This window comes from Sander vitreus, chromosome 23 (assembly GCF_031162955.1).
Source record: "Sander vitreus isolate 19-12246 chromosome 23, sanVit1, whole genome shotgun sequence".
Classification (NCBI taxonomy): domain Eukaryota; kingdom Metazoa; phylum Chordata; class Actinopteri; order Perciformes; family Percidae; genus Sander; species Sander vitreus.
In genome coordinates this window covers 16,391,160-16,406,635 of record NC_135877.1, presented here as the reverse complement: position 1 = coordinate 16,406,635, position 15,476 = coordinate 16,391,160, and positions in this window count along the sequence as shown.

The following is a 15,476-nucleotide window of genomic DNA, read 5'->3' as shown; positions in this document are numbered from 1 at the left end:
AGAGGACCCATTCACATCAGGTATTAAAATTAGAGATGGTCCGATACCATTTTTTTGCTTCCCGATACCGATTCCGATACCTGAACTTGCGTATTGGCCGATAAAGAGTACCGATCCGATACCAGTGTGTCATATATTTTATTATGTTTTAAGAACTGTATACTACTATCCCTGTATGGATGTGATATTTCTAACTTTGTTGTCGGTCTGGCTCAGGTTAAACTCTTTGTGAAACATGAATGCCACAGAACGTTCTTTTATTCTGCAGTTTGACAGTCAGTTATAATGGAAAAAGAACATAAATAAACTACTTTAACAAATTTTTTCTTTAGGCCTTTATTACGTGGTAATTATAATATGGTCATAATATGGGCACTTTAAGAAAAACCATCCATCTGGCAAGTTCAAGCTGCCTGGCAAACACAACAAGTAGCAGCAGTATCCAGCAATCCTTCCCTCGCAAAAAAAGTGATTAAAAAAGAAATGCCTTACCTTTTCTCGGCAAAAAAAAAGCTCATTCAGCAGCATTGCTTTTATTGCCCTGGGACATGGTCGGCAGCCCTGTCTAACTAATTTGCATACTGAGATCCAATCACAATTCACAGAGAATCACATTAATAAGAACGCTAATTAATACCCAATGTAAATGCAAAGGCCTGTGGATTAAATGTCACTATCCATATTATGTATCCAGATACAGATCACTGGAGGCTTGAATAGACATTAAACTCTTCTGGTTCAATCATTGGTATAAAAGATGTTTAACTGCTTTAGAAAATATGTAGTTCTTTGAGAAAAAAAGTCAAGGTACAAACCTGTGTACAAAAAGTTAACTGTGACTTCCAAGAGCATTGCAGTAGGAAACACAGAGCTTAAAATTCTGATGCTACTAACAGTGAGGATAATGCCAGACAGCTAGTGATGGCACCATCATACCAGGTGTATCTAATGCCATTTTTCCACCGCATTGTATACCTCGACTCATCTCACTCCTTTTTGGTTTTCCATTAACAAAAGTTGTAGATAGCACCTGGTAACAGGTACTTTTTTTGGTACCACCTTGATTGAGGTTCCAGGCAAGCTGACCAGATATCAGAAGGTGGAGGTAAAACACTGCAGACCACTAAATGGTCGGAGAGAATCGTCACTAGCACGCCATGGGACATCCTGCACAAACTAGCGATCTTATTTTTTGATTAATTTGACCCAGTTTAAAAACATGGAAGCCAGCAAAACTACGCCATACGATTAACAAAGTGCAGGCGGTCCTCTGTTTGGTGTCCAGTTGAAGATGATATCACAGCAGTTTCACACAGTGTCACTATGCCGATAAGCTGGGCATACCGCCTATGCTGAGGGGGCATTATCCGCAATGGAAAACAAAAAGAGAAAAGTACTGGTACCAAAAATGTGAGTCGAGCAGAGCGTACTACAGTAGAAACACGGCATTGGATGATTGGGGTATATAATATAATATGCATATATATATGCAAGAGCATACATTTACCATACTAACAAAAAAAAAAGAATTAAAAAAAAGAGTAATATTCAACGACAAGAACATAACCCTATACTAACGTTAATATATCGAGGAGACTCTAATGCAACTTCTGTGGATGTTTTTTTTAATTATTTGATTCAAGCATAGCATTTAGCATAGCATTTTTGCCATAACAACACCTGCTGAAACACATTGGTACAGCAAGAGCATACATTTACCATACTAACAAAAAAAAAAGAATTAAAAAAAAGAGTAATATTCAACGACAAGAACATAACCCTATACTAACGTTAATATATCGAGGAGACTCTAATGCTACTACACTGAGGTTATCATTAAAAGAAATCCTTCAAATGCTAATTCACAGTGAGGAAAAATACTTTTGGAACACACAACTCTGCCCACCTTGCTTCTCTATGAGGGCTATGGTGTGTTCATAAGAGCTAGACACATTTACAGAGCACACTGTGAAAAATTACATAATCTTCTATAGCTTGTTGCAGCCTCCTTTGATATCTAGCTGCTCAGACAAGGGCACTTTCCTCTTCTTCCATGTATCTAATTAGCAGTGGCTGGTCCCTGCGGCGGGGACTGTGAGGTAGTCTCACAGTTGTCATAAATCCTCCATTCCTTCTGCAGAATACCACTGGACTTAATAGAACCAGCAGGGTCAACTGCTGATAGCCTTCCCCAAACACACACACACACACACACACACACACACACTCACACACATACACACACAGTGTTGGGAAGGATACTTTCAAAACGTATTCCGTTACAGAGTACAGAATACATACCCAAAAACGTATTCCGTTACGTTACTCAATCTGAGTAACGTATTCTGAATACTTGGATTACTTCCACATTGAATTTTATAAGTAGGAATGCGGCCATCACATACAGCTTACTAAACAGGCCTATTCTGGTGTGTTCTTCTGTTCCAAGTGGCTGAATGTGTACCTAAACAAGCAGATAGATTTTTGTATTTGTAGTCCCGAACTGCATACTACAAAAATCTAACCGCAGTCTAAGCTACCATGAGCTAATTTTAGCTAACGTTAGCTAACCTGTCAAACGGGGCTAGTCTTTCAACGGCTCTGGGGCTAGTAAATCAGCATGTAGGAGAATGTAAAGTCGCACGTCAACTATAAAATAGCAAGGTGACCAGTAAAACTACAGCAGACGACTACCCTTGGCTAAAAATAACTTACTTTAAGATGTTTCTTCAGGTTGGAGGTGGAGTAATTTGGACGCTGAAAGGACGTTGGTTGCTGGCAAGCAGAAGTTGCAACTTTATATTTTCGTTCTCCCTTCTCTTTCTTTAATGTGAAATGCTGTTTGAATTTCCAAGATAGAAACGCATTCCTGCCCTGGCTCTGTTGTGCCGGTTCCGGCTCCATCTTTACCTCTATCAGTGATCACGCAGATAGCTAATTTTTTCGTTTTCATATTGGGGCTTCTGGGAAATGCATGGAGTTGCGAGAGTGAATAAACCCGTGAAACAGAGAAGTATCGTCATGTAATCCATTGATTTCAACAATGTAACTGTATTCTAAATACCAACTATTTAAATTGTAACTGTAACGGAATACTCATTTGTATTCTGAATACGCATATGTATTCCGTTACTCCCCAACACTGCACACGCACACACACACACACACACACACACACACACACACACACACACACACACACACACACACACATTTGAGTCAGGCCTGTTCAGCCCGTGTGCCCTGCAGACTCAACATGCTGCCTAGTTGTGTGCAGCACCACCATCGGCTGTGTGCTGGCTGGTGTCTGCTCTCATACAGGCTGAAAACACAGCAGCCCACTTGTTTCTTGTACAAAATGGCCATGCAGTGCTTAAAGATGACCACATACATACATTGAATTTGCATTGGCCTGTACATTTAGTTGGAAACATAATGCTGCTTGAATTACATTTTTTAATCACCATAATGACAACATAGTTACATACCCTACATCATATGTATCCTGTTTGTCCTCTCTGATAAATGGTGGGAAGAAAGAAAAGCTTATAACTGCATATTACTGAAGTGAGATATCTTCAGTCCTGAGCCCTTGAACTTGGGCAATAAAATCCTCACTATGCCTGCAAGACAATCCAAAAAAGAATAATCAAGAAATTTTTCCTTTGCTTCCAGTCAAAAACTCAAGGTTCAGCACTCACTGGTGTGTGAGCAATAATGGGTAGATAAGCGGTGTGTGAACACTAGCTGAACACTTCACCAGAAGCACAATTTAGGTATAATTCTCTGGTTTATGTGGAGCATAAAAGGGACGTTGCAGAATGAGAATTTGAGGGAAGTATCTGATTCTGTGAAGCAAAGACTGAGCTTGAGGGCTGAGGCGAGGCAGTCTTTGCTGTGAAACTGGATATTGAAAAGAGACAGAATGGGGGAGGGGAGGAGAGGTTGAAAAGAAGAAGGATGGGGTATGAAATGCTGACAGCGAGGTTGAGGGGAGTCTGAGAGAAAGGATAAAGGGGAAAAGTGGCCAGAAAGACTGGATGGCAAAATTTCACAAAATTTAGTATGGTTGAGATATGGCCAGAATGTACTAAGCAGAAGTCAGTATTTTCTTTAACTCAGGAAGACATTTGTATGTGTGTGTGTGTGTGTGTGTGTGTGTGTGTGTGTGTGTGTGTGTGTGTGTGTGTGTGTGTGTGTGTCTGAGTGAGAGAGGCAGGCAGCAGAGCCTAAGGCTGTACCCACTGAGAACAGTTAGACTGGGAATCGGACGGCTTGTTGGAGACAGATCAGCACAGACTGGGAGAGAGATACTTGGACATAAACCTCAGAGACCATGCACCCAATTTAGCATATTAATGCTCAACACATTACCTTGCACTAAGTGATCATGGCACAGGACTGGGCTGATTAATTGTACTTTAAAGTTTGCTCCAACTGCTCACACCTAAAAATACCATTTACTGTATGTGAAGCAGCTTGGAGAGGGATAAAGATACTGAAAGGAGATGGAAGAGGAGGAGCAGATGGTGTTTTTGCATGCAGGACTATGTGTGCGCATACAGTGTGTGTGTGACCGAATATTCTTGAGAAGGGTCACCAGATCTCCAAATGCATTATTAAAAACGTATCGCATTAACACCTGTCGCTAAAGCTAGTGAGTAGGTGCTTCTCTGAGCAGTGGATAATTAGACAACAATGAAATACTATAAATAGACACAAATAAGTAAAATTTGCATCCAGAGAGCTTTAATTGAAAGTTTTGGTGTACTGAATAAAGCCTAGGTTTGTTTATTCCACGGCTAAGACACCTATGAATCTTTAAAGCATTTTCACCTACACATACGCATATTATTGGTAATCTAAATTCACTACAGACATAGCAGTTCTACAGTATTTTTAACTTATCTCACACTTTACAAGGCTGAATCTTTTGTGTATGATGTCTAATAGGCAGTAAATGATTAAAAATTCAAAAAGTTGTATTCAAATGTGATCATTTGAAAAGAACAGGGCCAGAGCACAGATCGATGAACGTATAACCAGACAGCCGTCTGATGATCCAGACTTTCTGACCAAAATAAGAATCTTGTACAGAATAATCCGTTCACCACTTAAAAAATATCTCAGATCAGGAACCGCCGGTGACCATAGTCCGTGTGACCAGAAACCTGTCGACCTTAATTAAACCCGCTGCACCCAACCCTAATACAACCTTACTTATTGATGGCAATGCCAGAATCTGGGCCCATACCACCTTGCTCATCCTATGGGGCCACTACACCCAAACAATGGAGAGTGACATTGAGAAGCTGACAAATCTGTCCACTGTGGATTTTGAAGAACCTTTTCGGGTGGCCTCGGACTGGGCCAGACAAAACTTGGGCCACTGTCTCCTTCCAGAGACCCTGGAATACACGGGGGCTGTTATTGCGGCTAAGTTAGCAGACCTCTCAGCTACGGAGGAGATAGATGACCCACCTACCACGACGACGCCGGCCCCCTCCACCAAGCTGTCCAAACAACATTCTAGGAGATCAGGAGCCACACGGGGACCACCACCGCCCCGGCCTGCTGCCTCTGCAAGTGGACGATCGACAGCTACACTCATCATGGCCCAGAGAGCCACCTCTTCTCAGATGGACCCCAACACTTTTTATTGCATGGTTGGCTTTCGGTCTGAGCCACTGTAGTCGAATGTAATTCCAGATGGAAGAAAACCTCAGAGGCTCAGAGCAGAGAACATTTGGATTTCCAAATTAGACTCCAAACATCCTAGAGGTCTCAACGAGGTTTAGAGACTGTGTGGTGTTGGATCGTGACGGACAGTGCACTGCTTAGCAGCGGCTGGATTTAAACTCCCCTTCCCCCTAACCCTAACCCCTCTTTCCCATAGTTATTATAACTATAATATTTTACTCAAAACCACAAATGTTAACCTCATTGGGGCCCAAGAGGAAAACTCACCATGTCAATATGATCCATTCTCTGAAGACCATGAATGTCTTTAAAAAAAAAAAAATCTTCCAGTATTTTTTAGTCTGCACTAAAGTTGTGGATCGACACACCAACATTGCCATCACTGCAGCCATGCTGCTACTGTTAAGTTAATAACACCTAACTGAAGTGCACAACAGCTCAGTTTTTATAAAGATATAGTCTTACCATTCATCTAAATCAACTTCTAGCTATTCATTTTACAATGAATATGGTAGACCCCACCATAAATGTGTCATGCCGTCTTTGCTGTCATTAAGCAAGCATCTGTTGGTGTCGTCCATGGAGCCAGGTCCTCTCTTTCTGTCTCAAATGCACCATATGGTTCAGTATGAGAGCAATTTTACAAAGAATCTGGGAAATGATCCTACCAACTTTGATTTAATAGACAGGTTATATAGTTATAGGCTGGCTGCCTGGACAAAGATTTTATGAGACTGTCCCTACAGAGAAGTATAACAGTCACCAAATGAGATAAATGTTAGCGCTAATAAAAGTCAAAGTAGCTCTTCTTCTTTATTTGCTGATAATACTGTGCCAGAAATTCACCAGAGAGGGTAAAAAATGTCAGGCTTGCTCTTTTGCTGTGAAATCAGAAGTTTAGTACAGCAGAAAATATGAGCAAGACAATGGAAAGTAAAATTAAACAGGAAAAGAACAAAAGTTGACTTTAGAGCTCCTGAGAAAAATAATTACACGTCCCTTGTTGTTTCCATTTCTTGTTATACCAATTTACCTCACCTCTGACGCTTCACTTGAAAGGACAGTCACTACTATTTTGGGTTTGGCACCGAGAGTGGAACCCAGTGACTCGCCACAGTGGGGAAGATTCAAAATTAAGAAACTTTCAGGTCAACTTTCAACACAAACTCGCTCAGAACTCATAATGCCAACCTAATTAAAAGAGCAAAAACTGGACTCAAAGAAAGGCGTTAGCCATACTGGAACTTTATTATGTCTAAATGTGGACGGATGAATCATGTATGGTGCTCAGTGTTATTATTTTTTTATTTGTTGTCACTATATCAGCTCTATTACTAAACTTCAAATGTATTAACTTCAAACTACAAAAGAGACAGACTTTTTCTGTCAAAACAGCAATGCTGCTGAGAGTAGACACCAGCAAGCAGGGCCAAGAATGCAATACAACGTACTAATAAACCAAGCATGTATATGGTATTTACATTTTCTGACATCAGACTGGCTCCGCTGGGTACAAATGAATTCACGCAAACCTCTCTTTTTACAGCCCAAACGGCAAGTTTTGAGAGCTTGCTGTATGCAGCTTTTTTGGAATGTCAGTGTTAATGGATCCCAGTGGGCTCATTCATCTCCCAATAGCTGGCAACAGATTCTTCTAAACAATGAGTGGGTTGCTGGTCCTTTCTAGTGTTACAGGCCATGAATTAATAAGTGAAGCATTGCAAAGTCTACAAAAGACTAATCGCCCAATGCCAGAGTTGTTTGCATTTGGAAGATTAAAGTGTCCTGGTCCTGCTGAGTTCCATTAATGGTCAGATTGGTCAAAATCTAAATCTTTCTCAAATCACGAACTTTGGCCATTAAAATTGCTAGTATAGGAACTTTTGGTCCACTTGAGATTAAAACAAAACATAAAAAGTTTGAAATATACTTGTTTTTTTTACGGTAAACGCCCAAATTAATTCCAACATTTTTTATCCTAGATCATAGACACAGTCCTCGTTTTTTATCTGAATATTATCAGAATTTCCAAATGCAAACCCTTCTTCCTACTGTATTTTCTGTTTCCAACTATAACCATTTTTAAATCTAAGTTAAAGACTGTTCTCTTCTCCAGAGCTTTTAATTAGTTTTGTTTGATGGTATTTTTTAATTACTTTATTATTTGTTTTTAAACTATGTTATGCCTTTTAAAATGGGTCTGTCTTTTCAGGTATCTCCATTGTATATTTTTGTAGTTGTTTCTGCCTGTAAAGCACTTTTAATGACCTCTGTGTATGAGAAAGTGCTCTATAAATACATTTGCCTTGCCTTGCCTTCCACAAGCACATGTCCACACTAAAGCAACCAAACTAATTGTGTTATACTTTGGATGGGGAAAAGAAGCTTTTTTCTTTTACAATAAACAAACCGTATGCCACAGACATACTGGGGGGGGTCTACTATGAACCACAGTTAAGAAGCCAACTACTGTCCCCTTAAATATTTTCAGTGATCACACATCTTAAATGCCAATATAACAGAGCTATACACAATTAGGCTGTGAGATGATTTTGAGATTTAAAAAAGTGATCTGATCAACCGCCTCAGTGCAGCAGCACAGGAATTATAGTTTAAGTTTTACATTCATGACAAAATCAAATGAAAAGGAGGTGGAATAGGGTGCGCTGGTAGCTCACCTGGTTGAGTGTGCGCTTCATGTACTGTGGCTCAGTCCTTGCCGCAGTAGCCCGGGTTTGAGTCTGACCTGCGGCCCTTTGCTGCATGTCATTCCTCCTCTCTCTTCCCAATTTTCTGTCTTCAGCTGTCCTATCAATTAAAAGCCAAAAAGCACAAAAATAATCACATAAAGCCCTTAAGACTCTCCAGCTGATCCAGAATGCTGCAGCGCATGTGCTAACAAGAACTAAGGAAAGAGATCATATTTCGTTTGTATTCTCTGCATTGGCTTCCTGTAAAATCCAGGATTGAATTTAAAATCCTTCTCCTGACCTACAAAGCTCTAAATGGTCAAGCACCATCATATCTAGAAGAGCTCTTAGTACCATATTGTCCCATTAGAGCACTGTGCTCCCAGAATGCAGAGTTACTTGTGGTTCCTAGAGTCTCTAAAAGTAGAATGGGAGCCAGAGCCTTTAGCTATCAGGCTCCTCCACTGTGGAACCAGCTCCCAGTCTGGGTTCGGGAGGCAGACACTGTCACCACATTTAAGAGTACATTTAAAACTCTCCTCTTTGATAAAGCTTATAGTTAGGGAGTGAGGAGTTGCAGCGTTCACCTAGACCGGCGGGGTAGGGTGTATACAGACACGGCACCCCTTCTCTTCCCTGCTTCTCTTCATAGTCATCAGATTCATCTACCAACCCTTATAGAGCTGACTCAGGTTTGCCTTGGACCAGCTCTTAGTTAGGGTAAGGTGACCAGATTTCTGAGACAAAATCCAGGGACATTTTTAGCTCAGAAGCGTAAATACCTCCAAAACAGGTCATTTCTTTATCTTTATAAACTTAAAATGGGGACACTGCCCCAGGGGGGTTACTAGACCTAGAGCTGCACTGGGGCACAAGCCCCCCTAGGGGGGGGGTCCATGGGCATGCTCCCCTGTAAGAAAATTTTGTGTATTTTAATGTTTAAATGCATCAATCTGGTGCACTTTGAAAAGAAATTCAGAGGTTAGACTTGATTATTCATATATCTATGGATGGGAATATTTCACTTCAGAATTTTAACCATGCACACACAGGTGGAATAGTTTTTTCTTCATATTTTTGCATTAATGTCACTAGGAAGCATACCAGTAGAAATATATATTTATATTTGTAAGCGGGATATATATAAGTAAGTGGGATTGTCTGGAATCTGGCAATATAATAACCATTATGGTGGGATACACTGGCTAAGCAATTTACAAAAAATATCTGTGCTGACATAAATAGTTTACTTGAGGATACATTATAAAGTTGTAGACCATGTAGAAATTTTGTTGCAATTTCAAAACCGAATTACTCAGGGACCGCTTGTTGTACCGATGCATGTGTTGAGTGAAGAGTTAGTGAGATATTTCACAGAGAGTAATGGGTGTGCAGAGATTTATGCAGAATGCAAATATGATAACATTTCATGTAAGTTCAATGTTAATTTTCTTGCAATTTGTCACAGCAATGGGGTTAACACTTTTGCATGCGCTATATCCGTGTCACATTCTCATTAGGGATTATGAGCCCCCCTAAAGGTTTGATCCTAGAATCACCCCTGCTGCTACTTCATACTTGTATTCCACTACACCTCAGAGGGAAATGTTGTAATGTTTACTGCACTACATTTATCTGACAGCTTTTGCTTTATTGCTTCAGGCTGGGCTTGTTGTTTGTTGCTGTGCCCTGCCGCCATGAGCTACTACAACAACTACTATTTCTAGTCATAGTTCCATTATCTTTATTGCTACTATAATTGCCACTGTTCATCCTACCAACAACCGGCACCGTCAGACACCGCCCACCAAGAGCCTGGGTCTGTCCGAGGTTTCTCCCTAAAAGGAAGTTTTCCTTACCACTCGAGGTTTCTGCCTAAAAGGAAGTTTTTCCTCACCACTGTCGCACTAAATGCTTTCTCTTGGGGGAATTATTGGAATTGTTAGGTCTTTGTAAAGTATAGAGTGTGGTCTAGACCTACTCTATCTATAAAGTGTCTTGAGATAACTCTTGTTATGATTTGATACTACAAATAAAATTGAATTGAACTTCACCAAGTCCTTCAGCGACTGGAAGAGAAGCAGTTGACACTCAACAGCAAAAAGTCTGAATTACAGAACTTGAGTTTATGGGCTATGTGCAGTCCAAAAGTGGCATCGGAGCATTGCAGAACCCATGTAATGACATATTTCAACCAAGATGTTGTGACATGTGATAGTTGATGCTAGTCCAGTGGGATTAAGAGCAATAATGAGCCAGTAACGAAGTGATGGAACACACAAACCTGTGTATTATGCCAGCCGAGTGTCGCTACTCTCAGACTGAACAAGAAGTACTCTATTGAAAAGACTTGACTGTGATGGTTAGCACCATAATATATTTACCAAAGTCTAAACCACCAGCTAGGAGGTGGACATTGAGGCTGCAGCCCTATCACTTTTTGGACCAAAGAATGCAACTGATTCACTGCCACGCCTCACAGTTAACTCCACAGAATTGGACATTTACCTCTTGGCTCAACATATATTGCCACAGGCTTTCACACCGCAAGAACTGGAAAACTTGTCAGCAGAGGTTCCAAATGCTAGAAATGCTAACAGAGATTTCTCCACCTTAGTGTGAACATGCCTTTGGGTTGCGGCTTTTATGGAATGTGAATTGTGTTTGCACTTCTGTGTTGTGTATGTGTACACTGAAACTATAAGCAATCATTTTGTATTGACTCCTCCATGTGCAACAACTGTGAAAACATCATTCATGCAGGAAGGCACTCCCTTTTCAAAGAAAAAGATCTATTAAAGTATGCTTCTCCATGACAACACTGCCTGTCACAGCTACATCAAGGACACCCAACAATGTATACAGATTTTATTTTTGAGCTATTAGGCACTAAGGAACAGCTAAAAGGCCAGCAATTTCAAGCTTGCTAGCAAGGAAGGTATCAGGGTCTGTCTCACTTTCAAAAACCTCCCTGCTTTGTCCTTGAACCCTGGGGTAAAGGAAAAATCTATGTGGTTGCTCTCAGCCATGAATGATTCAACAGCTCACACTGACATAGATTTGAGTCTGCAATACTTGCAAACAACCTGCTGGGGGACAAATGAGGACTCACTACAGACAATTGTTTCTGCCATTAAAATGTGCGCAAATGCCGGTATGCCGGTATGCCGGTAATGCCGGTATTTGCTTCATTTTCATAAGTTCTTGGACATAGTGTCTGAAATAACTTCTTTTTTAGTGCCTGAATACACACCTGTCTCATTTGTAATTGTTCACTTATATGACTTTAAATTGGCTCTGTACTGTTTGTATATCCAGCTCAGAGAAGAATCCCTTGCTTCTTCCAGATAATGAAATCTCCTACAGCACCCAGGCACGGAGATTAATCTGTCAATTCTTACTATATTAACCTGCGCCTGATTATGCAAGAGTATGAATGGAAGCTGAGCACGAGCTGCAGAGACATCTCGGTAGAGCATCTCTGCACTGATGCACGGAGGCTCCCTGACCACTTGGCTTCACCCCCATGTGAGCCTTTAGGCTCGAGTTCTTGTCAATATGGATACTGCTGTTCCTGCTGTTAGCCTGGGCTGATAAAAAGCATTTGGTGTTGCTGCCGGACAAAAGATAAGAGTGAGAAGATCACTTTGTCGCACTTTGGACATAGTTAAACAAGTGTAAGTTGAAAATGTCAGATTCTAGTGATAATTGTGGTTTGCCAAGCATCTTTTACTCTTTTGTCTGCATTGCAAGAGGTGAACAATTATGCAAGCTCATCTTTATAGAATGATCTGACATGAAAAGAAGGTCCTTGACAACTTCAACTTGGTTCTCACAGTACTTTGTTTTATTTAACTGATTTTGTTTTCATTTTGCATGACAAATTATAATTTAGTGACAAATGTACTGCAGTTCTCTCATGAAAAGTTTGACAAAATGCAAATGTAATACATCCCGTTGATGTATGCTGCTGTAGACTTTTTGTTAATGCATTCATTTTTGCATCAGCATTGATGAATCATGAAATACCTTATTCTTTAGAGAATGAAGAAACTTCTAAAGAGCAAGACAGGTTTTATAGCTACACCTCTGGGTCGGATTTATGCTCCTCATCCTCTGTGCTCTCATTGATGCAGTTTTTTTCTGGGTAGATCGTGTATCTTCTGCACTGGTCTTGTATTGTTCCTAGCAGTGGCGCAAAAAGTGGGTATGTGCTATATGCGGCGCATAGGGGCGCAGCACCATGGGGGGCGCCAAAGCGACGCAAAAAAATCTTTTTTTGGTATTTTCAATATGTAGCTGCTGTTGTGCGTTTCTAAATCATTTCTACATTTTCTCAATGTTATTATATAACAATTTAGAGGACTAACAGGCTAGATTAGGTGCCCTGTCTCATAAGATTCCATCATAGAATGTTGACATAGAAGAGGGAGGGGGAGGGGAGGGAGCGGGGAGCGGGTGGGCGCCGTGAGCGCTGAGTGAGCAGCACCAGCGTACGAGTAGTAAGTTGCCGTCTATGGAAAAAGACAGCTGTTGGGGCTAAAAATAGAAAAAAGAGGGAAAAGGAGATGACATGTCCAGGGATGCGACAGCAGTTAAATAAGTGGATGGTGAGAGGCAACAGGTAGGATTTAAAGTGTGATGTCTGTGCTTGGAGGCGTGCAAATATTAATGTTAACAGACTAGCTAGCGTTTGCTAACACTGGGAATGTAGCAGCCAAATGGGGGTTTACCATGGAATCATGCATAGATTTGCTACCAAACTTGGAGGCTTGCAAATATTCATGTTAACAGACTGTTGACTAGCTAGTGTTTGCTAACACTAGCAGCTAAAGTGGGGTTTACGGCTAGCTTACAATATGCAAAACCAAGGTTGCTGAGCTGAAAAGTGATACATATAAGGTAGCATGTACAATAAATGACAAGAATCTGGAAAACATAACTACTGCTATAACTTTGGTTTATCATTGAATCATGCATATATTTGCCAAATGTGGAGGCTTGCAAATATTCATGTTAACAGAGCAGCTAAAGTGGGGTTTACGGCTAGCTTAATGCAAACCAATTCAATTCAATTCAATTCAGTTTTATATATAGTATCAAATCATAACAAGAGTTATCTCGAGACACTTTACAGATAGAGTAGGACTAGACCACATTCTATAATTTACAAAGCCCCAACAATTACAATAATTCCCTCAAGAGCAAGCATTAGCGGTAGCTATTGCGACAGTGGCGAGGAAAAACTCCCTTTTGGGAAGAAACCTCGGACAGGCCCAGACTCTTGGTAGGCGGAGGCTGACGGTGCCGGTTGGGGGGTGTGATGAACAGTGGTAGTAATAGTCACAATAAAGATAATGGAACAGTGACTACAATGGTAGTCGTAGTAGTTCATGTCATAGTAGGGCACAGCAGGGCGTTACGGGGTGCAATGTGGCACAGCACAGCATGGCAGGACGCAGCCGGACACTGCAGGGAATCGCAGAGCGTAGCAGGGTGTAGCAGGTCCCTAGCGACAGCTGCACCCAAGACCCTAATCCAAGGCAATATTCTGGGTGAAGAAGAAACATAAGGACTCCGGGGAGTAAACTCCACAGAGCTAGGTTAGTAACAAGCATTTCTGGGAGAAGAATGCACATAAAAGGAACAAATGAAAAGAGAGATGAAAGAGCAGCTCATTGTGTCATAGGGAGGAAGGAAATTCCCCAGCAGTCTAGAATTATAATAGCATAACTAAGAGAGGCAGGCTAAAGAGAGGTGCCGGGTCGGGCTTGAACTCTCCCCTGCCGGAACGGGCTGTACTTCCTGCCTCCCTCTACTCTCACTATATTATTGATTATATGATAGGTAGATCTGATGACTATGAGGAGAAGCAGAGGGAAGCTGGGGTGCTGTGTCTGTAGCAATACACCCTGCCCCGCCGGTCTAGGCATACGCTGCAACTCCTCACTCCCTAACTATAAGCATTCGGTTTGGGGAGATTGTTTTTGAGGAACGTTGTCGTTTGGCCGATCCAGGCAGTGTAGGCCACCGGACCGTCTGACTACTGCATCCCTCAGAAGCTTTCGCCGCGCGGTAGCAATTCTCTTCTGTGACGACGGCTGGTCAGTCGGCGTTGAAGGGGGGGGCGAGCCCGGCGAACCGCATCGGCCGCTACCGGTTCCGACTCCGGCAAGGATAACCGGTGTCGAGCAAGAAGATGGACGTTGGCAGGCGGCTGAGTCCCATGGCGCAGTATCCTGGGAGGCCGCCGGGAGAGATGAGATCCGGAGCGACTGATTATGACTATACTAACTATAAGCTTTATCAAAGAGGAGGGTTTTCAGTTTATTCTTAAATGTGGTGACGGTGTCTGCCCCCCCGAACCCAGACTGGGAGCTGGTTCCACAGGAGTGGAGCCTGGTAGTTGAAGGCTCTGGCTCCCATTCTACTTTTAGAGACTCTAGGAACCACTAGTAGCTCTGAGTTCTGGGAGCGCAGTGCTCTAATGGGACAATAAGGTACTAAGAGCTCTTCTAGATATGATGGTGCTTGACCATTTAGAGCTTTGTAGGTCAGGAGAAGGATTTTAAATTCAATCCTGGATTTTACAGGAAGCCAATGCAGAGAAGCTAGTACAGGGGAAATATGGTATCTTTTCTTAGTTCTTGTCAGAACACGTGCTGCAGCATTCTGGATCAGCTGGAGAGTCCTAAGGGACTTATTTGAGCATCCTGATAGTAAAGAATTACAGTAGTCCAGCCTGGAAGTAACGAATGCATGGACTAGTTTTTCAGCATCGTTTTTAGATAAGATGTTCCTGATTTTGGCAATGTTACAAAGATGGAAAAAGGCTGTTCTTGAGGTTTGTTTTAAGTGGGCGTCAAAGGATAAGTGCTCATCAAAGTAGACAGTAAGGACAGTAGTGGTGTAGGCCAGGGCAATGCCATCTAAGGTAGCTATATCTTTAGATAATGAAGTCCGGAGGTGCTTGGGTCTCAGGACAGTAACTTCAGTTTTGTTGGAGTTTAACATCAGAAAATTGTAGGTCATCCAGGATTTTATATCTTTAATGCACGCTTGAAGTTTAGCTAACTGACTGCTTTT